The sequence below is a fragment of the Triturus cristatus genome, chromosome 1_1 (genome assembly GCF_964204655.1).
Source record: "Triturus cristatus chromosome 1_1, aTriCri1.1, whole genome shotgun sequence".
Taxonomy (NCBI): domain Eukaryota; kingdom Metazoa; phylum Chordata; class Amphibia; order Caudata; family Salamandridae; genus Triturus; species Triturus cristatus.
In genome coordinates, this window is record NC_140579.1 from 1,213,967,444 (window position 1) to 1,213,993,773 (window position 26,330).

The window sequence follows — 26,330 nt, forward strand, 5'->3', positions numbered from 1 at the left end:
GTGTTCACAACAGATTCACATTGCTGAGGAGACCCAAGGGCACAGGTCTAACCTACATATATGGAACTACAAACTAGGCCACACTGAAGTTGAGTCCACAATACTTACTGATTCCAAAGTGCATTGCGTCAGCTAGCTCCTACCTGTGCAAAACCTATGCAATAGCTACTTCTGAACACTGCCATGAAGTGCACATATATCGGCCAATGTGCCCACGGATGTCATGTGAACTGCACTCTGCATATAGTCTTGATCAGTGGAAAGATTACAAGGGTGTCATCACTATGAGACAATGCGATAGTAACAGCTGGGATGAGTGGCTATGGCACTGTTGGTACAGGGAGCAATGCAGCATGTGACCACTTGTGTGCAGCACAACTGTGTATCTGCAAACCAACATCATCAGGTCCCAAGCCATTGCTGTAATGAGTAAGTGTGTCACAATAGCAAGAAACTCGAAGTTAAATCTGTATCCCAGACAGTGCTAATACTCCAAGACACCTGTGAGTGACCTCTATTCCAAAGTCATTACTCGGACTCATATCACTCATGTGACTCACTGACACATTAGTGCCATGTGACATTAACAGTGGAACCACAAATTGCAAACAGCATGCATGGAATGGAGATCGATTGGCCACGGCCAGGAACATGTGAGATGTTTGAGGTCACCATGAACTGTCACCAGAGTAGGCCGTAAACCACACTTGCTAATCTATCAGACATGCAAGGTCATTGTGCTCACATCTAAGGTATCTGGGCTCTAGCCATCCTGCTGAGTGACAGGTCAAGACCATAGTTACACATACACTGATTTCTCCACAGATGGTATGATTTGCACACGATGGTGCAAGACCCACTCCCCCACATCAGCCATGATATAGGTGCGAGCAAAAATCTATGTTCAACCACATTTATTTAACAAACACATATCTATAAAAAGAAAACCTACACTAATCTATGTCCCTAACTCTAGCCCTAACCTAAGTACAAATCAGAATGCTACATAAAACTATCTTAAATAACTATTTACAAATACAGAACATGAATAAATACATCAACCCCCCACCCAAAGATAAATGAAACCTATCCCCAAATCATATGAAATACAAATAGTAGAAACAGTCTAAAACTAACCCTAACTAAGCCTACACTAAACCTATGCTAAAAAACACATACAACTAGGACATGACACAACATAATAATAAAAGGGGGACACTGTGGGAAGGGAGAAGGGGGGAGGTGAGAACTGGGGTAGTGTTCAGGGCAGGTCAAGGTGTTCCCTGATCTCATTGATCTGCCGGTTAAGGTACGAGTACTCATGGCGGAGGTCCTCGAGGAGCTTAGTGTGGCGATTGAGAGTCTGCATTATGAGTGACAGTCCAGGGTCCATGGTGGCTGGTGCCGGTGCTGGTGCCGGTGCTGGTGCCGGTGCAGGGGCTGGTGCAGGGGCTGGTGCCAGTGCAGGTGCTGGTGCAGGTGGCGGTGCATGCTGGCCTGGCACTGGTGCGGGTGTGGCAGCAGGGGGACCAACATCCCGGGATCCCACGACGACACCTGAGGTGGACGGTGTTGAGCCGCTGACAGGGGTGACACATTCTGGCAGCGTCGGCCAGGTCCCTGCCCTCCTCTCGGCTCGGTACCTCCGTGCCATCAAGCGGTAGCCCTTGTGTACCTTACGCACATGGAGGTACCGGTCCTTGGCCACCTGGAACCGGTGCTGTTCCTCAGGTGTCATGTTGTCTGAGAGAATAAAAATCTATGTCAGTTTTCGTTGCCTTACACTATGTAACCGTACAACATGAGATCTGTATCACAAGTGGAAAAAAACATGTTAAGTCAAGGACTGACCTGTTAAACACAATGTCTACGCATGATTAAATAACTACATGCTGTTAAGACTGACATGACAGTGCATGGCATGGGACATGCACTGACACAACAGAAATCTAAGGATACACTACAAACATGGCACCTTTGGACAACCGGGCTGTGTGTGACCTGTACAATTGACTTCATTCGGGAGGCATTACCCCTACGTGCACAGCTCAAACCTCTCCCACCCTGTGACACAGCTGCATCCGAATTACAATGCACATGTGCAGACATGTGTGTCCCCCAGGAACTGTGTGCAGTACAAGAAGTCAGTGGCAAGACAGGCAAGGGGGTATGTGTGCAGTTGTGAATACCTACCTATTGGAGTCTCACACTACGTGCACAATAACACGCCTGGGACTGCCCTAATCACACTTGTAATCATGCTGCATCCTGCCGCACACATGGAAACATGTTTAGGGTATGAATGCGGACTTAGGCACTTACTCACTCCACCATTACTATGCAATTGGTGATAGTCATCCACTGCGAGGGGGATACATCATTGACCCACAACTGCCAGTCATGCATGTGTTATAACCCCCAATCGCAATCCATAGTAGAGATGAGCATGCATGCTTCAACTACGTAAACTGTTACAATGGATTACACTTTGTAATGGCACACTGGGGTCATGAGGATTGTGTAATTGTTACACACAGATCTTGTTGCGGCAGTCCTGATTAGCTGATCTATGTGACATCAAATGATGCATAGCTAATGCATGCCAATGAAATGTGTGTTAAGTGATGTCATAAATTGTGTCCGATGAGTTTGAACACATGATCCTGATTCCAGCCTGGTATGTCCACACGGACATAGCCTGTCAACACCACTGTAGTGCACAAATATAAATTCTCAATTGCCGTACACATCAATGGAATGTGTTTGTGTAACACACCATTGACAATATTGGATCAGAGCTACACCCTGCCACTTCTGCTGCTGTGCTATGCAGCATACCTTAGGCATCACTGTGCCAAGATGTCTGACCTTGTACGGACATTATAGCACTGCCTCATTGTGCATAATGCTACACCCACTGCACGCCGCTTGGACGATGTCAAACGCATGTATGTGTGCCATCTTGCTTAGGCTGCACAAATGAACATGGGAGTAAATGCTAGTGGCCTATTGCCATCACAACTGCAGTGTAAATGCCTAGTTGGCAGCATTATTTGCTCGCTAATAGGCACATACATTGACATGTGTATCAATGACTGTTGATGGACAAAATCACAAGTCTGAATGATGTGCATTGTACTCCTTTACCCTACCATATTAGACACAGTACGGAAAGGCTGAATACCTCAGCACATCATAGGCAATTGACATGCCATACACACCCATACTGATAATCAACGATGTGCTGCATTTGGCACAGACACTCATGACCACGCAACATACCAATGGTTCTTGTCACTACTCACCAGTGGCGTGTGGGTCCCGGAAACGGTCAATGTCCCCCTGGGTGATCGCTTGGCGGCCATCTGTGAGAGGACAAACGCAAATAGGTGGTGTTAGTAAACCCCAGCAAAGGTGGCATATTCACAACGTGAATAGTTACAGTGACAAACAATGCAACATCGCTGTGGTGTTGACTTCATGTTGGCAACCTGACTGAGCCTACTTTGAATGGCATCCACACACAAACATGTTGAAGCAGATGCTGCACAGCCAAAACATCACTGCTGGCCGAGATGCACTACAGAGTTGTTTCACGCAATATCAAGGCACCTCATCCACACAGAGCGCAAACTATACCATTTTAATCATCATCCTTGACCAATTGCAGCGGCTTTCAGCACTGTCTCACAAAGGCCACCAATATGCAGACTCCACAAGAAAGGGATCCAAGACAAGGCCCTCAACTGGATCTGCTCTGTCCTCAACGTACATACGTGTGGGTCAGACCAGGCGTGGAGTCCCCCAGAGATCCTCATTCAGCCCTACAACCTTTCACATCTACATGTCTGGGCACGCCACAATCGTGAATAGCTATGGACTCAACATTGTATCATAGGCATACGACTGGCAGCTCCTCCTCGACACATCCAGCCAACAAAACTACAGCAAACAAAAATATTGCGAACCAATGACAGAGCTTGCTAGATGAATGTCAAAGAGCTGCATACAAGTGAGCAACAACAAAATAGAAGTACCCATCATGCGCAAAAACATACACGCATGTAATTACACAGGCTCCTCACACGACATGGGGGACCCACTCCCCAAGACTGCCCAAGCACGCGACATGTAATCCATCATGGACTTTCGATGTCCAAGATAATTGCAAGATCGATCCGGTCTCATCATCGTGCTTCCACACACTCTGCCTCCTATGTCAGACACTCAAATGACTCCTACTCAGACACACATAGACACTCACTCATGCCCTGTGCAATAGCTCACCCAACTACGGCAACACAGTCCATGACATATTTAACATGAACCACAACCGCAAGCTGCAGGACATCTCAAATGCAACCACAGGACTGATCATCAACACCTCCCACCACCTGCGCACACTCCACAGTCTCCACATCACAGCTTGAGTCACATTCAAAATGTGCAACCAGGATCACACAGCCATCCACAACACTGGGCAAACATACCCTAACATCCAACTCTATTTCCATGGCACATCAAAGGACCCGACGATCCAAGCAGCTGGCCCATGCCATGTTCCCTGCCCCAGAGGGACCTGATTGTGAGTTTGCTCCTTTTCCTAACTTGCAGATATGGCCTGTGGCACACTTACGCTACACCTCTGACAGGCAACATTGGTCTCCATCTCCAAGCACTAACTCTGAACATTGCTCTTCAACAGACACACCCCTGGATATACTTCAACATGCAAACACCGCCATGCCCCTGCAACCCTTCCTGCAGAGTATTAGCTCACATTAGGCATGTGTGTTTTGGGAAGTTTGACACCGGGGATGTCCATTCCTATGTTGTATTTCCAGTGGCACATCCATCACACAACATTGTTCTAAATGTACATGTCACCACTTGCACACGTTACCAGCTGAATTACCAGCACCTTCAAGTTGGTGGTATGTTGCAAATTCTTATTGAAAAGCTATTTTTTGCTTTTTTCTAGGTGACATGTGGCGAACATTCATGCCCTTATGGCATGTATGTGCACCATATGCGCACACATGCTAATTTCAGGGGTGCATCAGGGTGTACCCATGACACCCTTGCACCTTAGAAATAATTCTGATTTAGTGATTACCAATTTTTTATTTGCAATTTGAGACTGACTTCCCATTCATTCCTATGGGCCTCCTGGCCCTTAGTTATGAATGTGAAGGTATTCCTTAATTGCAAAATTGCGATTTGACATTTGCAATTAAGGAATAATCCGAATTTGGTACATATGTGCACATTTTTACATACCTCCCCTTTTGCGATTCTCAAATTGCGATTCTCAACAAATCGCGATTTGCGATTCGCAAATACGGTTTTTGAGACATATGCCCCCTTATCTTCTTCTCACACACGTCACTCATATATGTACGTAACATTAGTAGTGGCCAACAAGGGAATTGGTACTTAAAACCCTGGATGCCAGGCATGACACCGGTGTAATCCAGCAGGTCTGCCTCCCGCGCCAGCATGTCCTGCCAGCGGTGCTTCCACTGCCGCACAGTCCGGGTCAGTTTGAAACAGCGGAGCATCTGCGCCCGCACGCGCTCCCAACGCAACTTGCGCACCGCAACACCATACCCCTGGAGGATGCGCCCTCCCCTCTCCAGCCATAGAGGCAGGTAGCACCGCACCAGCCACAGGAATCCCCCCAATGCCTCCTCAGACATCCGCCCTGACCTGCCCACCCCCGGCATCTCCACACACCCCAGTTCTCAACACCACAAGACAAAACTAAAAACCCAATGAGGAAAATAGTAACAAAAACCCACACAAAACACAACAAGACTGAGGACACTAGACCGTATAAAGTAAATTAAATGTAAAACAAATCAAAAAAACACGATAGACAGGACACAGCACCACAGCAACACTCCAATCCAAACTCTCCAACAGCACAATCACACCAACACCTCCTCACTCAGCCAAATCCAACAAAATGTGCTCAAAAGAGAAAGTGAAAGTGAATGCCACACACATGGAGACAGGAAGCAGGCATAGATCACTTCCTGTGTGTCAGAGACAATTTTTTTCACATAGCAACAAGAAAATGCACGCTAAGGGGCCGCTACTGTACTCTGGCTGATACTGTAATGGGTATGCGGCCCGTTTTCATGATTAGCGATCAAATTCTGCACGCTAAGGACCCGCTAATGTCAATATGCTTACTGTAATGGGTATGCGGCCCGTTTTCATGATTAGCGATCAAATTCTGCACGCTAAGGACCCGCTAATGTCAATATGCTTACTGTAGTGTGTATGCGGCATCTTTCATAGCTTTCAATGGTTTTCTTCACGCTAAGAGGCTGAAACTGGCCTGATGCTGATACGGTATTGGGGAGTGTGTCTAGCCATGTGCCTTACAAAGCGCGTGGGATGTATCATCGTGTTTGCAATGTGGATCTCACATCCTGGAAGTCATTGGCCAGTGATGGACATTCAGGCCAATACTGTGGTCACTGCACAATAATACAATGTAAAGATAGGTTTGAACAATGTCGGCCAACTCCATTTGAGTGTTACCTATGTTTCTAGTAAGGCAGGCTAATGTTGGTAAACAAGCTTGCTGGCTACATCTGGATGTCAGACGTGCACGCATTGTGTGCATTTACACAGTTTATAAGCCGCCACACGTAGGCCGGACGCACACCGGAAGAGCAAAATGAGCCACTAGGAGCGTCTTCCATTTTCCAATGAATAACCATGTAGGACGGAGAAGTGGACCAATCATGAAAAAGTGCCAAAAGACACCCCTCCCCCAATTCGCCTCCCACAACCCCACCTTCCCCAATAGTTTCAGCCTACCTAGATAGAGTAAGCATACACAATATGTGTGTAAGGGGGCCCCCTCGTCACTCCACTGTGTGACCGGCAGTGGATGATTGCCCCATCGTTGTTATGCATCACACCTGCAAGTACTTTGGGCATGTGACTTCCCTCATATCTCTCGACAATTAAGTCACAAAGGGCAAACACGGAGTGGACAAACTCTCTCAGCCTTCCCTCGGCAGCCCAAGACAGGCGCTCAAGAGCTAATAGGTTAGTTAGACATTGTAACCAGAACATGAGCCCTGGAAATGCCATTTCCCCCCACTGTGATAGGATCACAGTAGGATCACCGGCCTGTCTGCCAGCAAAGCTGTGACTATTTGCCTAGCCCTGAGGGATGTCATTGAGAAGGCATTTGGCTGTGAGAGGCCAAGGAGAGTGTACTCTGTTGCGCCGGGCATTGCTATGTCGCACGCTGTCTCTGTTATCGAAGGACTCACCACAATATATCTTCAATTTTTGGCAATGCCTGAGTAAGTGCACAAGTGTACCACTCATCCTGCAGCCCTGACAGCAGCAATCTGGCTGGCTGTTATACCAGACATGTAGTTGCACAGGTGTGTGACAACAATGAGAGCAAACCTTATAGGGGGTTCCAGTCCCCGCTACACTGTGCACAGTGTGGTGTGCGCAATACAGGATACGTTCCTATTCCTTGGCTTATGTTGGCCTCCGCAGCTACATTTCCATCAAAACCTGCACTTTTGTGCACTGACCACTCAGAGTGGTGATGAGCATTTTGTACAGCTCCGATATGGGGAATGTTTGTCCTCCTTACATGCTGACCACTTTGCATGTGACGTAACCAACGTCGAGTCCCGTGACCCAGTGTGTTGTTTGGCATTCTGAATACACAAGAGCATTGGGGAAATCATAATCCTGTATGGGCCACAGACATGGCACAAGCCCTTCCAGATCAAAGATAGACCCTATGCTCTTGCAGCCCAGTTTTTGGCAGCAATGGAATATTGCTGATTCCTGACCCGGGGGCAAATCAATTTTGTCCATGCTGTAGTTTGTTGGTGAGGGGAACGAGGCCCACACCTTCCATACTGCCACACTGTCCAGGACCTTGTGGGTGGGCGCCCTAACTGGCAAAGAGTCCAAGCCCCAGGGCCAGTGCTTATGGGCTAGCCACAGTTAGATCCAGATTTTTTTTCCCACCACAGACTGGTCCATGAAGTTCCGTTGCTTCTCCCATAGCAGCCTTTTCCATTCAACTATGTATCAGGGGCATGTGGCTTGTTAGCAGCCACCAATGAGGTGGAATCCCAGGCAGCCTTTAATTTGTGGCCATGTAAACTGCACATGTGGGAGGCAAGTCCGCTTGCCCTCCCTGACAGACTTAGTTATGATGGCTTGCAATAGTGTGAGTGCACGGTGGTGGGACACCATGTGTCCAAATTGACATACTTTTGAAATGCGTGGACGACTCAACATTTACCCTCCCGCTAGGCCACAAAACATGTGAGGCTCAGTTTTGAGCAGGAGTCGAGCGCCTTATCCGTCTCATCCAATAGTGTGGGATATTTGATCATCGTTGTACAGGCAAGAGTCGGAGCAAGTTGTAGGGCCAGGTACTGTGTATCCCACTGCACACAACAGAAAGGGAAATTTTGTTCCATAGCCAACACTTCCTCAGGGGTATACACAGACTACCTTTTATGTTCAAAGGCAGTCAACACCAAAAATGGCATGTGACATTACTCATCCCCACATCTTTGTGTGATTTCACAGACATTCATTACAAAAAGTGATGTGAATTGTAAGGTTATTAATCCCCTGGGGTGGTCTGTAGGTGTGGGTATGTGTGCATATTGACCCGACAATAAGGGTGGGCATGATGTGCCCTACTCACACGTGCAGCTCCAAAAGCACTGTGGGGGAGTAGGAGTGAAGCTCCAAGTCATCCAAATAGACATGTCTTGTAGTTCCGCATGATAGCATGCTGGGTGTGAGATTGGGTGAATTTGACTTTCATATCATCCATGGCTTTGCTTGTGGCGTAAGGGGCAGCTCTCCCTCTGCCTTGTGATTTGCCGATCCCAAGGGCCAGGTTGTCAGAGCAGCTGTTCCTCATGAGAATGTTGAGGTTGACTCTGTCATGGATGTCTTTGTGGCTGATGTGTAGTGATTTGAATGTGTGTGTGAGTAGTTAGCGGCTTACTTTCTCCTTGTTGTTGCTAAATTGGATGTTCTGTGTGTGTTGCCTCTTGTGTTTGGGATGTGTGTTTCTGAAGACAGGTGTGTCTGCCGCTTTCATGCTGTGTTATAACTTGTGTAGTGGCATTTTGTGTCTCCCTGCGTAGACTTTGTTGCAGTAGTCCAGCCTGCTGTGGATGGGTGCCTTTTGGCCAATTGTTATACTTCCTGGGATTATACGTTGTGATGGATTAGGTTGGGTCTGTAGGCAGCTGGAGCATGCAATGGAGTAGATCTTGCTGGGCAGGATGATGTTGTACTTGGGATGATGGCAAACTTGCGTGCATGGTCTGTCAGTGAGGGCGGGCTCACACGGGCTGTCATCCACCATAGGTTGTCCCATGCGGATGTGGATGGAGCGGAGATGAGGAGGTCAGTCTTCTCACAGTTGATCTTTATTCCGAGGTGTGTCATCCAATCTGCTAGTTCCGACATTCATTCCTGGGAGCTGGCTTTTGAGTCTTCAGCGTTATTCTTGAGGGGGAGGATGTGCTGTGTGGTATGATATGCTTACCCCGTGCTGTCTAGCAATGGCAGTGAGTGGGGACATGTGCATTTAGCAAAACGTGTGTGTTAGTGACGCTCCAGTTGTACTCCAGGAGGGGCCTTTTCCTTGTATCCCCTTGTGGTGGTGTCTGGCATGTGGTGTGTGAGAGGGTGTTTGTGGCTTCATAGAGGTGTAGTAGAATGTGTTGTCCACAATGTGACACAGGTCAAGTGGCATGCATATTTACGCATTGTCAGCATGGTGTAAGTTATTGGTGCTCTGCTTTATACACAAACAAGACTGGGAGTGGTCCATGATGGAGTTCTCTTCAATGTAGCCAGTCATCTGGGTGTTTATGTGTCTCTCAGTGACTTTGTGCACCACGAGGTGCAGGGAGATAGTCAGATAGTTCATCTTGTCTGTTTGGTCATACTGCCAATGTGCTGCTTTTTTTAAAGTAGAGCCGGTCTACACGGTCTTCCAGAAGGTGTCCAGAGATGGTGTGCATGTGAGCTCTGCTGGTGGCTCATTCAATGTCTTGGATGCATGCAGAGATATATTTTCATGCTTGGCACCATTCAACACCCACTTCTCAGATTTGATCGACATTCCATACACAATTTTCAGATTTGTCCTGAAACTTTAACAACGAATTGCCCATGAAATTCATTATTTTGCACTTACAAACACATGAAATTTGCATTTGTAATGATAAGTACACCCTGTGAATCATGGTTTGCATGCGTTTTGACACAAGCATTGGGAATTCTGTGCCAGATTTAACTCCTTGTAAAGCCAAGTTTTGCACGATTGACACCCTGTTGACTCTCTGTGATGCAGGAACATACACCACAGGATTGTCATTTTGGACTCTTACTTGCAATTATTGTACAATGGTAACATTTCATTGTGATATACTGATGCAGGAAAATGACTTGCAGACAGGGTATGTGTGTTGAGTTTGTTTATTGTCACAAACACTTATTGAGGCACATTTCCATATACATGTATTGCTTTTTGTCAGTCACAATGTGATGTGCTCAAGTGAAATAATTGTTTATTATCCTGTCCCTTCGGGCAATTCCAGCAGCATTGGCAGTGTTGTGTGGGCCACCTCGTTGATCTTCCTCATCATCTTGGTGTTCGGCCGGTGCTGCAGGCACTTCGATCCAGGGAGCATTTGTGTGGACACAAATGTTATGCAATACACAACATGCTATTATTATTTTGTTGACCATTTCTGGGCTGTACAGCAGTTTGCCACCTGTAATGTCCAGGCACCGGAAACGTGACTTGAGCACGCCAAATGTTTGCTCCACGATCCCACGTGTGCGTCGATGTGCAGCATTGTACTGCCTCTGTGCCTGGGTGGTGGGGTTTCTAATTGGTGTCATCATCCACGGACAGAGAGCATATCCTTGATCACCTATGAGATGTAATAGGGAGATGTGTACATGATTCATTAGGCATACTATGTTGGCAGTGTTGACATATTTTGCTATTGTTCTTTTTGCTATATTTTGACTTAGGTTAGACGTGTTGCTTCTGGCTATTTAGCGGCATCAATGCTGAGTACATTGCCTCAGTGTTGATCCTCCAATCATACTTTTGCTGGTGTTTGCTGCACGGTTGCATATGTGTCTCTACAAGTGTCCAAAATGGGAATGATGCCTGCAGAATAACCACAGACACCGACAGGCAGTCTGGCTCTCCTAACATCTAGCCATAGCACTGATCCACACTTGTTGCAGTCACCGCCATGTGAATGTTCAGATGACTTCGGCCACACATGGCACAGCCGACATTCAGACATGCATCTCATGCTGATGGCAGACCTGTAACACCACACAAGCCACGCAATTGAATGTCCCAAGGTAATACGGAGTAACAGACCACAGTCACCTCATCTGCAGGGCCCAATGGGGACAGTGAAGGTTGGCACACACCATCAACACTGACTTGTGACACCACGTGAACTTACTGGCCTGCGTCATCTGTCACTAGCAGAGCATTAAATTCACATGACACAACTTCTCACAATCATTCTCACTATGTGGTTTCTTCAACAAGATCAGACTGTCCACACACTTCCCCACGCTGATACACATGGCATGGCTCACCTTTGCACACTTCTTAGCATTTGTAATGGATTAGCATTTGACAGGTCAATTACTACACACAAGTGGCGACCGAATACACATCCACTTACTCATCGGGCAACCACATGACACACCATATGACAGGGTTGAGGCTGTGAAATATTTGTGGCAGAGTGAGAGAGGAAATGCTACTAAACACCATCAACAGCAGCATCCAACAACACTGCAGTCAACAGCAATGGCGCAGTATGGTGGTTTAATGACACAATTTCCGGCCTATGCATGCACATTTGTCCCACTCTCCACTTCCTACAATCAAAGTGCTTTGTTACAACCTTGGTCACAACAGACCGCAGACTTGACACACTGATTGTACATGTGTAAGTACTTGTGAAACGTTGGCTCACCCTTATAGGTCACCGTGAAAAAGTACTGTAACAAAATCATCTTCATCAACCATGCGACCACACACCGTACTGGTATACCAGTCCAGATGGCTTTTATAAGGTACATGGATAGCCAGGTACTGTGGGTTACTCTACACCATGGGTACTCACATACTTTCTCTCTGGTCCCAATTTTGCTGTGTGGTTTGTGTCCCTGTGGCACACAGGTGGTTCGGGGTCAGTGGGGAAGGCGGCAGGGCTAGTGAGTAAGGGAACTGCCATGTGGTTGGACACAGGCCCCTGGTGCGCACACCCTTGGTCACTGAGCCACCAGAACTGGCATACACACATCTCTCTCTCTCACTCTCTCTCTCTCGCTCTCTGCCTCCCTCTCTCTGTCTCCCTCCCCCACTCTGTCTCTCCCTCCCTTGCTCTGTCTCTCCCTCCCTCCCTCGGTCGCCCTCATCCCTCTGTCTCCCTCCCTGTGTCTCTTTGCCTCTCTCTCCCTCTGTCACCTTCTGTCACCTCCCCCCCTGGCAGCCTGGCCTGGGACAGCTTCCTGGGCACACACACAGCCACACCCCAGTACATCACAGGTATTTCATGGTGCATTTACTTGTTAACTAATGTTTGTTGTGTTTCACCTCTTGGTGCACATGCATCTCCACTCTGTCTATTGCTGGACTTGCACAGCCCCCGTGGGGCGGAGTATCTCAGAGTCTGCGCTGTTGCGGCAGTGTTTGGTGGCACTCTTATGAAATCTGCAGACATGGCACACAGGTACAATGTCGGCAACGGACACGGCCAAACAAGACAGTCTTGCCAGGCTGCTGGCAGCACGTGTGCCATACTGTGAGTAGCCATGCTCTACACAGTGGAGCCTGTATACCTCATCCTCGTACACAATACATCCACTTGTGCCCATGCATTTAGTGCCACCCCCCCTTCAGTACCTAGGCAATGTATTTACATTCTCCCTCTAGATGGGTCAACATGATAGTGTTTTTTGTGCATGTGTTGTGTTCAGTTGGTACTTACCGACGAGGAATGTATTTCCATATGTGCCATGCTGGAAGCGCTGGTTTATGATGCAGTGTCGGAAGACGAATGCATCATGCACACTCCCTGGAAATTTGGCAACGACATTTGTGAACAGTCCGTGGTGGTCCACTATTGCCTGCACATTCATTGAATGGGTGTGCTTTCTGTTGCGGTAAATGTGTTCGCTGTCCGCAGGGGGCACAAATGGTACATTTGTGCAGTCAATTGCACCAATCACCTGTGGTATGCCAGCAATGGCATGGAATCCTTGTTTGATGGCAATCTGCTCCTGCACAGTGTTGGGGAAGTATAGGTTCTGCGGAATCAGGCTGTGTATGGCATCCAAGACAGTGGGGAGGAAGGTTGAGAAGGATGCCTGTGATACCCCACCGACTCTGGCTGTTGTTGGTTGGAATGTCCCAGAGGCCAAGAAGTGCAGCACAGCGAGCAGTTTTGTCTGCGGAGGGATATTGGTTGTACGCTCTGTTGGTGGCGTCAGCCTGTGGGCAATGAGGGTCAGGATGTGCTGGATGGATGTCCTTTTGAACCTGTAGTGGGCTATGACTTCCTCTGACCTTAAGTTTGTGAGGTATACACGTCTGCGCAGTGAGCGCTGTCTTTTTCGTCGCTGCATGGGTGGTGGTGGTCCCGGTGGTGGTGGCATTGGCGATGGCGGTGGTTGTTGTAGTTGCTGCTGCAACACTGGTTGGAGTCAGAGCTGCAGGATGACTATCTCCATGGCTTCAGTGGCTGTTCTGGGAGGCTCGGCCCAAATCTCCCTTATATACACCCACTTATCTCCAGTTTAAGTCGGGGTTTTATCAGGTGTTAGGAACTGGAGTTAGCGGGAGTTAGCGTGCGTTTTTTTGTAGCTAAGCGTTTTGGAGATAACCTTGTTAATATGGAGCAGCTGTGTTAGCGACGTTTTTCGTGAAATTTCAGTCAGGAACGCCTACCTTGCATATCATTAGCGATATTTATCGCTGGCTTGGAAGGCGACAAAAATCTGGTCGCTATCGCTGGAAAACTCACGCTAACAGGGGTTAGCGTTGCCTTGTTGATTAGGCGATAGAAATATCGCCGCTTTCTCGACGCTAAAGCGGCGATAACAAATTATCGCCGACTTGTTGATATGTCCCCTTGGGTGGCAGCAAATGAATCTAGAGTTTTGGTTCGAAAGTGAAGAGGAACGACTTAATTTCAAAAAGTGCCAAACTTTACTCTTAGACAGAACAAAATAACTTGATTGCAGTACAAGACCAAGCGTTTATCTCTGAACTAATTCTGAAAGGTCATGCAGGAAAATATGCTACATCTTAAACAAACAACACAGATGAGCTGTATGCATGTATCTTAGATACACACTCGTACCTTCATTCCTCACGAAGCAGATGAATCCATCTTTTGGCACTGTTCAGCAAACAAATATGATCGGGAAACGAACCACACTGCAGTTTTGCACTTTTCTAATGTAAACAATTGGGAGCTGTGAAGAGCAATATATACCTTTTACCAGAGGGTACAGATGTTTCACCCACAGAGATGCAATGCATAACAAAACTGTAACAAGTGCCAGATATGAACCAATTAAATCTCATAGGCCCGTGTATTGCCAGATTTTCCTTGGATGTGGCGTTATGGCTAGAGTTGCCCACTTTGAAACTGGTGAACGAGGTTCGAGTCTCGAGGCTCAACATCCTGTGATTCCGTGCACACACCTAATCTCTCTTTGTCTAAAAAATGTATGTTACCTTGTGTACTGTAACTGGTGCTCATATAAACTTCTCTAATACCCTTGGGTGGAGTTTGTGCAACTTAAAACGCCCAAAAAAGAATTCCAGATTTGGGTTTGAAAGTGAAGGAGCTATCTCTCCTAGTTCTGCAGTAGGCCTCAAAATGAGTTAACTAGGGTAGTTTTGGTACTTTCTCGCAGTATAAGTAACATGTACCTCCTAATCAATTTATCAGCCTTGGAAGAATGAAAGGCTAGTTTGTCCCTGACGACACTGAATCTTGTGACTTGAAGATCACATACACGCACATATGCCTGCACGAGCGAGCCCTTAATTCTTGGCGCCATATTCCCAGCATGCTCTGGCTACAGATACCTATAACTACTAGGACCTCGTAGAATTTGACCGACTGTCAGCTCATAAAGACTGTCTCACAGTCCGCTAGAATTCGTGACATGCAGTATCTTTGCCATATTCAATTATTTCCTTACTGTGGCCGTGTGTAGGAGCTGCCAAATAATAAGTGGGTTGCACCCTTTATTATATGGCAGCTAAGATGTTCACTTTCACCACTTTCCAACTTCCTGTTTTGCTGTGTGTGACTGCTCCTCCATGGCCCTGACCTCGGGCCCAGCAGTCACATGCATCTCTGTGACATGGCTTCCTGTTTTCTGTGACCCAAAGGGGATGCAGCAGAGATCAAGAAGGAAAATCTGCCGAAAGCACACATGCCAACTAAATAAGATAAATGAACAGTATTTATATTCGGCTTTCATGTTCTCTTAACCCATATGTGGCTTTTTGAGCTTTAAATATTCTTTTCTGGTGCATTTCACATAACCTTTTTCCAGCCCTCTGGAGCTGAATGAAGAAATATGAAGAAAATAAATACTAAGAGAAAAGAATAAAACTCCCAAATGTATACCTCGCACATCTCATGATCTTTACAGGCAGTGTCTCCAGTTTTCTAAGGCTGCCTTCTTTAAAAAGCTGACAACTCATGACTGTACGGTGAGTTGAAATTATTGTTATATGACACTTTAGAAGAAATTGCTAAAACCTATAGCTGTCCTTCTAGAGTCAAATGTAAGGATCCTTTCACATCATTAAATCCCCACCAGCCAAAATCTTTAGCTCTTCACACTAAGAGAATCATGCAGAAAATACAGGTGATCTTGTGAATAATACTGTGGAGTAAAGGGTGACACAAGAATGTGTGCTAAACATCACCAAAAATGCTAACGCAACTTTACACATCGCAACCTATCGCGGGAAAATAACCCTGTGTTAACGTGGAATTCACAACACGGCGGTAGCATGCGATAGTCTGCCGAAAACGCGGCCAATGTCCGCGATACAACCACCCCGATGGAGATAAAAACACAAACCACAACACGAGAAAACGTGCGATGAGCCCATTCGTGATGAGGAAAGCAGGGATAAGCACTGCCAGGCCAGCGAAAAACACGGCAGGCAGGAATAAGCACAACAAAAGCCTGAAAAAGAAAGACAAACCAAACAGAAAACAGCCAACCTCAATGGAGGCAACCCGAGCCAGCAGACAACCCCACCAGCCCCATTCGCAACAAAACATTGTACATGGCAGGCCATCTTGGACAAGGTGAATGCAGCCTGAGAGCGGAGGAGGATAATGGCAGAAAACCAGAACTTCCAGAATGATGCGAAAGGCACAAACACGCCAACAACAAGAAGGCAGCAATGCACACCGGAGGTGGGAGTCCAGCGCCACACCAGGAGCTGGATGACATGGAGGAAATGGTGTCCACCACATCAGTCTGGAGATCGTGGCAGGACTCGGGGACCGGAAACTGCCCAAAACAAGACACAACAGCAACAGGGAGAGGAACCAGCAGGGCCTGGGGGGACGGGGGGAGATGGGCACAATGGCACACATGCACAATTAAGCACAGCCCAACTGCAGACAAACCATGCCCAAGAGTAACAACACCAACCAGGAGCACAAGTCACACAACCCGGCAATATCACACCACTGAACAAGCACAGAAGTGAAAGCCACACCGCCTGAAAGGGAGAAGGGTGAGCCAAATCAGAGCTGAAGGGACATCTCACACACAATGCAGCACACACACATAGGAAGCAGAGCACCCCAACATCGAACACAATGTGGTACAAACACCAACTTGTGCACAACCAAACACAGGACACAAGTGCACCCGCCTGTGGCCGGTAAACGGCCATACGCATCTGGCAAAGCACAAAACAGGGACATGATAATGCACAAGTACAAACACACAGTCCTGATTTGGTAGCAATGCATGTATGGGAGGGAGCCAGAGAGTCCATGACACACACATTGGCATACAAATCAAGACACAACACAGTTGGAGACAAGTGAAAGTGCGGAAACTTTATCAACAAGTGCGTGTCAGTACGGCCAAGAGAAGTGCCACGATATGCAGACAAATGCAGCAGCATGTCTGAATGAGGAACGTAGGAAAGCGCCCATGTCCACCTCAGGGGAGTCCCTCACCAACACAAGTCAGTGCCAACCCGCGTTGGTTGTCCGCTCCTGGATCATGAGTTCTGGCCAATGCAGCCATGTCCACTGTCGTCTTGGGACATGTGACCAGATTCCCAACATGCAACCATGTGTCGGGACACGTGCAATGGGTCACATCCAGTTGTGGCTGCAGGTACCTTGTCACTCGTCCATGAACGCGAGTGCAACTGCGTAGGCCAACATCTCCAATGAGTGATCGTCGTCCACCACATCCATCAGCTGACCCGGACAGATGTGCCTACTCCAACAACTGGACCCAATGTGCACCAAAGCCCAATCGGGTAGTGGATCAATGTGCTCACTGCACACGACGGCTCTTGCAATCTCCCAGGTCCAGTTTCCAGCCTGCATGCCAAACATCCATGCATGCCATAAACGGGCATTCCGGTGACACTCCTGGTCGTGGGCCAACAGGGGGCGCACACACACGTCGTAATTCAGGTCAGCTACCATTACGTTGGAGAGGCAGACATCCATGGACCTCTTGAACATGCATGAGCGGCAATGCAACACAGGCTGCACGCAGGTGACGTTCGCAAGGTGGAAGCTCAGCCGGTAACTGATCCGCAGCACTGCCAACGGCAGTGCCCCCAGTACATGCAGCAGACGTGCACGGTACAGGTCCACGTGACTGGAGTCAAGCATGTGTCCGGGATGGTCTGCCATTGCGTCAGTGGCTCTGCTTGAAGCGGCACTGGCTTTTCCTGCGCCAGTCCTGTGGATTAAATGGCACAACTCGGTGCAATGAGCAGTGTCTGTGTGCAACGGGTGCAGGCCTAGGGTGGGGTGGGAGTACGTATGAAGGCCATTTCATGCACGCCAACTACGACCAAGGACTTCTGCGTGTGGGATGTGTACACGTTGGTCTCACGTCGGGCAGTGCGTAGTGTGGGAGTCGCAAGCAAATGCTATCGTATCTGTCAGGGCGTGCTGGTCACATGCAAGTTCCTGCTCAGAGCTGCAGATGTGCTACCGCCTGATAGTTCAGACAAAGGACCTTTCATCCCTACAGTAACCTCACCAGCTGCATGCATACAGGAGATGTACAGAGGCCGGTCGTGGGACGTCTGCGTCCTTGGGAATCATAGATGATATGCCCAGCATGTGGCACATGAGCGGACTCACAGTGTGTCACGTCACACAGCTGCTCCTCCCTGCCACGAGCCCCCACACTTGTATGCGCTGCACGGTTGCATCACATGCACTCCTACGGGACACCATTCGAATGCCTGTCCGCGCATGTCCAGCACCATGCCAACAACATCGTGATGCTGGCCTTCGAAGGTGTGCGCCCACTTGGGTGTAGGCCAATGGTCCGGACAGGGCGGGCACAGGTGTACAGCCCATGGCTGGCTGTGATCGCGCTGCGAATGAAGCCAGGCAACAGACTCATGCATCCGCGGGACTGATACACATAACACTTGGCATGCATGTGCCAAGAACCCGAGCGGTCTTGCGCTCCTACATGTCCCCGTACCTGCGGGCCGCCCTCCTGGTGCATGCCACATTGCAACATCGACTACTGTGGCCCTGGTGGCGACAACACCCCAACACAGAGACACACTTAGTGCACTTCCTGCCCAGGGCCAGGTCCGAGCCACGCCCTGCTCCCCCTGCCGAACCAGCACACGCGGCTTGTGCATGAGGGGGGTAGGGGCAGGGCTACATGTCGAGGGCCACTGCCAACGCTGAGGTGACATGGCAACGTCCGCTGAAGACAACACACTGATGTTGCAGGGCCGGTGCCCATCATGCTGACACAATGAACACATGGACACACTTGCTCAGATGGTGTGAATGGCTATGGGCACATGCGCACGGCCACATTTATTAGCAGGCACACTTACCGAGTGACACCTGTGTTGGATGTGTGTGGGGTATGTGCATACCAGCCGGCAAGGCCTGCCTGGTGCAGTCAGAAATCAACAACAGTGTACATCGTAAAGGACACAACCATTCAACCATAAAGGCCCCATGACTTGTGCTGTACAGAGTTAGTAGCCCCGGATGCACAGCGTCCTGCACGTGCCTGCTGCCATGGGTCGCTGACTTGCGGGGCACTGGGGTAGGGTCACGAGTGCAGAGCAGGTTCCTGAGATGTCAAAGGGCCGTGCCGCGGAGTGTCTCGGTGGACAGTGGAAGGTGTACCCCCAGGGCATGATGCAGAGGGCAGGCCCACGCTGAACGCTGAAACAGTCACTATTGTGGAGATGAATGGAACAGACACATGTCGGACACCAAGTCCGGTCCAGCCAGATAAAGATGCAGAAAACCACTAGGCCATGGGCTCTGACAACACCAAGGTCCAACCAGATGGTGCCCATAACTCACTGCACACAGAGTTAGTGGCACCAGTGCTGTTAGGGGATGCCGCCAGCAATGAGGCGTGTCCAATGGTATGGATTCCTCCACATCCTACCCAAGACACAGTTCCACATGTGTGACCTACTGGACCGCAGTGTAAGCCTGAGGCAGCGGACAACACGAGCCATTCACGGAGTGTTGCCGGCATAGGTTGGATGGCCCATCCGGCCTGCGTAGTTCAGGTTCAGTGGCACCACGGGACGCAAGCTTGCGGTGAACAGGGTTGATGGCACCAGGTCAGTTGTTGAAAGCGTTCGGCCACCTCCGTGACTCTGATCCGGCTTTCTTCCGGGCTGAGCCATATCTTCCTCTTACTCCTCTCCGTGAGTTCACTGGTGTGGACTCTGCCATTCATGATTCGCGACTAGGTGCTGGATATGGGACCGACTGGTCCACAGGGTAGTCCTGGTCCCTCATCCACGTGTCGCCGGCTTGCGTTGAACAGGGTTAGTGGAACCACGTGTCGCCCGCTTGCATTGAACAGGGTTAGTGGCACCACGTGTCGCAGGCCTGCCATATGGAACTATGCCACACTGATCGAAGGGAGTCTGGTGCTGTGGCCGCTGCCCCGGCTTTGGGGTCACTGCCATTCAGGACTCAGGACACAGTTTCACATGTGAGACCTCCTGGGCCGAAGAGGACGTCGGTGGAGTATGTAAATAAGGAAGGAGTAATGTGGGCCAGCGTCGGGGGGCCAGCGATGGTCTGCGGAGGCTGCAGAGGTCGAGGGACTGGTGCTTGCATCGGCACATGGTGGGCCCTCTTTGACATACGCCGGTGTAGGCAGGTGAGCGGAGCCTCGTTGGTGCGCTGGGGCAGACCAGCGGGTCCGGGGACCAGCGTCCCAGGGTGCAGCAGGCACACAGGGACGCAGGCCCTGCCGTGCTCGGCGTGGGACTCGTGGCGGGCTGAGAGGTGCCGCCCTGACAGACGCGTTGTCCATTCCGAATGAGAACCACTACCAGTGCGACAGGCTTTTTGTTCACGCCCCTACGCAGGCCTGGCGTACGCAGGTCCAACCCACTACGTACGCGCATGCAGGGGGGGACGTAACGTGTGACATTTCCGCGTTCTGCCCCACAGCTTATGGGGACATGGTGACGTCCACTGGCCAATACACTCCATGCACCAGCAGTTGATCTCCACATGGCCATTTCCATGGTTTGCACTCTATGGTCTGTCCGGCACCACCTTGCCACACCTGGCTTTGGGTAGGTTCATATTCCTTAGTCACTTTCCACTCTTGCACATGCCTGCTCCATGCCTCTCCTCACATCCTGTTATTGTGTGTCTGTGGTGCCATGCCGTGGCTGGATTGTGGACATGGCAAGGCCGGATACCCAATGGAGTCGTGTTGTGGTGTCTGGTCGGATGGCATGTTGTGCGTCCTTTCGAATGAAGTTGTGCTGCATGTCCATTGGCAGTGTTGTGAGTTGCATGACTGTGGGTCTTCCGGTGTGGCTCTTGGCTGGGCTCCCTTTTATGCTGCTGGTAGTCGTCCTGCTTAATACCAGCAAAAGTCAGGTGTTTATTCCCTGGTGCTACCACGGCTTATCGTCTGTTTTTGGTGCGCATCGCAGATCTGGCAGTTCGTTGTGAAAGTGGTGTTGTGGTTTTTTCGTGTGTTTTTGCACGGGAACGCCTACTCTGCATCTCATTAGGGTTAGTTGGTGGTGTCCATCGTGGAGGTAAATTTTGGGGCAGTTATCATGGGAATACTGGCGATGTTTGCAGTTTGCACCGGCTTGTGAATGGGGTGTTACATCTATCTCCACTTTTGATGCGTTAAGGTGGGAATAAATCGGAGATAAATCCTTGTGAATATCCCCCTAAGTGATTAGGCCAGAATCACAGGATGTTCAGTGTCATTACCGCGACTCAAACTCAGTTCTCCAGATTCGAGGTCGACACCCTAGCTGTTAGGCCAACTCCTCTCGAAATTTGGTTTCGGCTCCCAATCTACATGTTGACCTTGTAGTAAGAGACTACACTCCTCACAGGAATAAGGAAAAATAGATTTATTACAGAATCATTACATTTGCAATCCAGAGAAAAAATTAAGAATCACTTAAAGGCTTGAATATAGTATTGCGAGGTCAAAAATTCTGTAAATCTCCTAGTTAAACAGAATTATTGTAAAACCCAAAAGTCAAATTCATAGAGTGCTGACAGCATCCCAAAAGGGAATCTGAGAACAAATGGACAGAGAATAACGCAAAGCCAAGTGCCAAAAATCAAAAACAAGAAAGTTCAACAGTTTCCCAATACCCAGGTGCTTTTATACAAGAAATGCATAAGCTATTAAAGGATTCTGCAAATTCAGTATGGTATAATTATGGTTCGGGTTGCAATGGCAAATCAAGAAATGTCAACCTAATATTTTAAATCCATAACACTAACCCAATACGTACGGTAAAATAAATCTTAAATCTTCTGTCCTCTCCTCAGCAACTGCACTCTGTACTACACCAAATTAAACCTTTTGCAAATAATGGTTCATAACATTAGTACACTTACAGTGGATCTTCCAACTGAAGTCCTTGAAAATGATATTGGGTATACCATGAAAGCTTAATTCACTAAACACACTTCCTAATACAATTGTTTAATCCCACACCCTTGATGTAATTTACTCGGTGTTCTGCAGAAGCAATGGGAGAAATGACTTGCTGTGGGACTGTGATTCGGAGGTGTCAAATAGCAGGAACAAGATGAGCAGAAAATATCAGAACTACATAATTTATTTTTTCTCCTCATACAGCCAAATCACTAGATGGGACTCCTCTAACCTCCTACCCGAAGGCGAGAGGAGAGCTTTCCCCTCTAGATCACACCATTACCTAATCCCACTCCCGTTCACATATCAGTAGAGGCCCTTGGGTGTTATTAGGGAGGTTAGATCCAATGGTATGCAGGCTTAATCATAGGAATCAAGTTTACTGCTCAATCCAATTTGATAGAGCCATCCAAACTTTATTTTTACTTTGTTGGTCACAGGCCATATCAGATTTGGAAGTATAAATAATTTTTTTCAAACAATCAGCAAAAATCGGAGGTTGTTCTGACTTCCAGACCCTACAGATCTCTCTTCTTGCCAGTATTATAACATAAAGTACAAAATTAGAATCCATATAATTCACACGATAATTTTTCATTAGACCAAAGAAGATCAGGCTAAGACTTACTTCTATCGATTTCTCCAACACAGCTTCCAAGAATTTACAAACCTCCATCCAATAAGTTTGAATTCTTATACATTCCATAAATATGTGTATATCATCTGCCTCTGGATACTTACACCTTGGACAGCAATAGGCTTTCCCCGTCACCTTAGTTAACTTTAGCAGAGACCAGTACACTCGATACATAGTATACAGATGATTTCTTCTCAATGCAGCTGGTTTAACTATGGCCTGTAGCATAACAAAAGAATCACACCATAGTTTATATAAATCCAATTCATTGTCTCCAAACTCTATTCCCCATGCTCTTATAACTTCGGATTCCCCTTCAACCTCTCCATCCAAAAGAGCTCCATACCAGAAGGAGACTTCCTTTTTCCATATACCTGTTCTAGTGATTATATCCGCGTTACAGTTTACCTCCTCCTCCCCCTCATGCCAATCCTGTGACATCAACCAGGATGAAATCTGATAAAACTTAAATCTTGAGAGGGTTCCTTGGGTTAGCCTATCAAAAGCCTCCCAACTCAATAATTTACCATCTTCTTGCATATCGCCCCAGAATTTTATGCCCCCCATTTTTAGGGGCAAGCTCAATTGATCTTGTAGGCACTCAGGTGTCCCAGGGGAGTCCCAGATGGGGGCTTTTTGCGCATAATATGGAATTCTCATTCTGCTACTTATATGTTTCCAAATCTTTAAGGCTGCCCTCAAAATCTTCAGACTAACTTTTTTTTTAAACTTTGGATGTCCATATTTAAATAAAAAGAATTCCTGAGCCTGTGGTATGTCCTTTAGCAGGGCCTGGAATAATAAACCTAAAGAAGATGAGTTTGTTTTATTGGCCAGCATTCTAAAAATTTTAAATTGAAAAGAGTAGCAATATATAAGTAGGTCTGGTAGTGCCAACCCACCCACTGCAAGGCCTTTTATGAGTTTTTTCCAGGCTATTCTAGGGCTCTTCGATGCCCAAATAAAAGTACCTATTCTTCCCTGTAGCGTAGCTATATTCTCAGTCTTAAATGACAATGGGATTGAGTTGAATAAAAAAGTGATTTTTGGCAATATAATCATTTTCACAAGATTAACCCTCCCATAAATATTAAGAGGGAGGTTCGACCAACGTGTAAGTAGGCTATTTACCTCCTTAGAAACCCTCTTCCAGTTTACATTTGGAATATCCTCGAGCTTCTGTACTAACTGGACCCCTAAATACCTCATATGACTTCTCGCCCCCAGACTTACTTTCACTTGGTTCCATTCCATTATTTCAGTTTTTCCTTTATTGATTTTATATCCTGAAACTTCACCATATCTTTCAGCCTTCTCAATTAGCCTAGGAATGGCGTCTATTGGATTTGTAGTGTAGAGAAGCAAATCATCTGCATATAGGGCAAGCTTCAATTTCATATCTCCCATTATGAATGGATGTATATCTGGATCCATCCTAAGCTAGCTGACAAATGGCTCGATATATAGGTTAAACAGGAGTGGTGATAAGGGACACCCCTGCCTTGTACCCCTAGAAATGAGTTTCCCAAAGGTATACCCAGTTAACCTGGTCAAAAGCTTTTGCAGCGTCTATGGCTACTATCGTCAGAGGTGCCCTCTTTACTTCTGCCATATCAATGGCCCCCATTACCTGGAAGGTGAGTTCATTTAATTGTCTCCCTGGTATGAAGCCTCTCTGATCGGAGTGAACTATAGTTTTTATAACCTTCGCCACTCTTGCTGCTAATATACCTGTAAAAATCTTGTAATCTGAATTTAGTAGAGATATTGGTCTATATGACTCAATGGACTGCGGATCTTTATCAGGTTTTAAAATTAGAGTCACCGTAGCTTCCATCCAAGAATCCGGAATTTCTTCCCCTTCAGCATATATTTTATTAAACAGTTCTTTTAAGATTGGTACTACAATCTCTAAAATAGTTAGAAAAAACTCAATTGGAAGTCCATCCGGGCCTGCAGCTTTTCCCCTGACCATTTTCTTGCATTGTGCTCTAATTTCCTCCTCAGTTATATTCCTCTGCAGGGCTAGCCTATATTCTTCGGTCAGTTGAGGGAAAGTAGTCAATTTTAACCACTACTGGATCACCTCTTGTCCTTGTTCAATATCTTTTTTATATAAATCTTTCATAAAGGTTCTCGCCTCCTCTTGAATTTTTTTCATCTTCACTTATTACATTTTGCGAGCCTCTTTGAATTAATTGTTTTATCGAATTCCTAGTTCTATCTGCCCTTGCTTTCCAGGCCAACAGAGGACCACGTTTCTCACCATACGAGAAATGCTGCAGCTTGCTAACTTTCCATCTTTCAGAGAGCTTCCTGTCAAGATTTGCTTGGTATTCTGCCTGCAATTTTTCCAACTCTTTCTCTAGCCTTGGCGCTGCACCCTCATTCTCAATAGATGCTTTCTGTACTTCTGTCTCTTTCTCCTTTATCTTACTTATCCTGTCTGCTTCCTCAATTTTCATAGTCCTCTTTCTCCCAACTGATATGGATATAAAAATCCCTCCTATATAAGCCTTAAAGGCCTCCCATACAGTTTGAATCCTAGCTGTACTATTATTAAATTCGAAATAGTCTTTTGTTTTATTCCGAATCTTCTCAGTAACTTCATCGTCAAGTAACATGGTCCTATCTAGAGTCCACCTTCTTTGTATTTCTCTTTGCTTGAACTCGAATAGCAAGGCTATAGCTGAGTGATCTGAAAGAATAGCTGGAATATGGTATATCTCCTTGGCCTCTGAAAGCAATACCTGGTCAATAAGAAAAAAATCTATTCTTGAATGATGTTTATACTTTTTGCTATAAAACGTGAAATCTCTAATTTCTCTGTTTTTAGTCCTCCATACATCAACTAAGTTAAAGTCTTTGATTATATTTTTTAACAGGAGAGAGGTCTTAGGTGGACTACTATATCTAGCTTTGGACGTCCGATCCAATTCTCTATTTAGGACCAGGTTGAAATCCCCCCCTATTGTTATCGGTATTGAGGTGCTCAACAAACTAGCCTCAAGTTTCAAGAGCGCCCCAGGATTATCCTGATTCGGGCCATAATATACAGCACATATAAGGGGTGTACCCTGAACTGTTAAGGTAGCAACCAACCATCTCCCAGACTGGTCTGATTCTTGTTTTACTACCTTTATTGCAGTGTTTCTTCTAATGACTAAAGCGACTCCCCTAGTGCTTCCCCTTTTATTAGAGCAAAGGACCTCTTGGACCCATCTCGCCTTGCTGAGCTCTTGTTTACATTCCTGGGATTCTAGGTGTTTCTCCTCTAAAAAGCAGAGGTGGGCCTCACTATCCTTTGAAAACTCCATTACCCTAGACCTCTTTTTCCTATTCCTTAACCCATTAACGTTCCATGTTATCATCTTAACTTTATTAAACCTGCTCATCTTGCTTCACCCTGGGCTCTTCCTCCATA

The 26,330-nt window shown here is 47.3% G+C and overlaps 1 long non-coding RNA gene across 1 annotated transcript in view; it reads right to left on the reverse strand.

Annotated features, from left to right (window-relative positions):
* Positions 1 to 1,008: 1,008 nt before the first annotated feature.
* Positions 1,009 to 26,330, reverse strand: part of LOC146871852 (uncharacterized) — a 114,713-nt gene continuing 89,391 nt past the window's right edge. Inside the window, exons 2-3 of the long non-coding RNA XR_014959616.1 lie at positions 3,306 to 3,365; positions 1,009 to 1,743 (exon numbers count right to left, since the gene is read on the reverse strand). This is a non-coding gene — a long non-coding RNA (uncharacterized LOC146871852). The remainder of the gene's footprint in view (positions 1,744 to 3,305; positions 3,366 to 26,330) is intronic.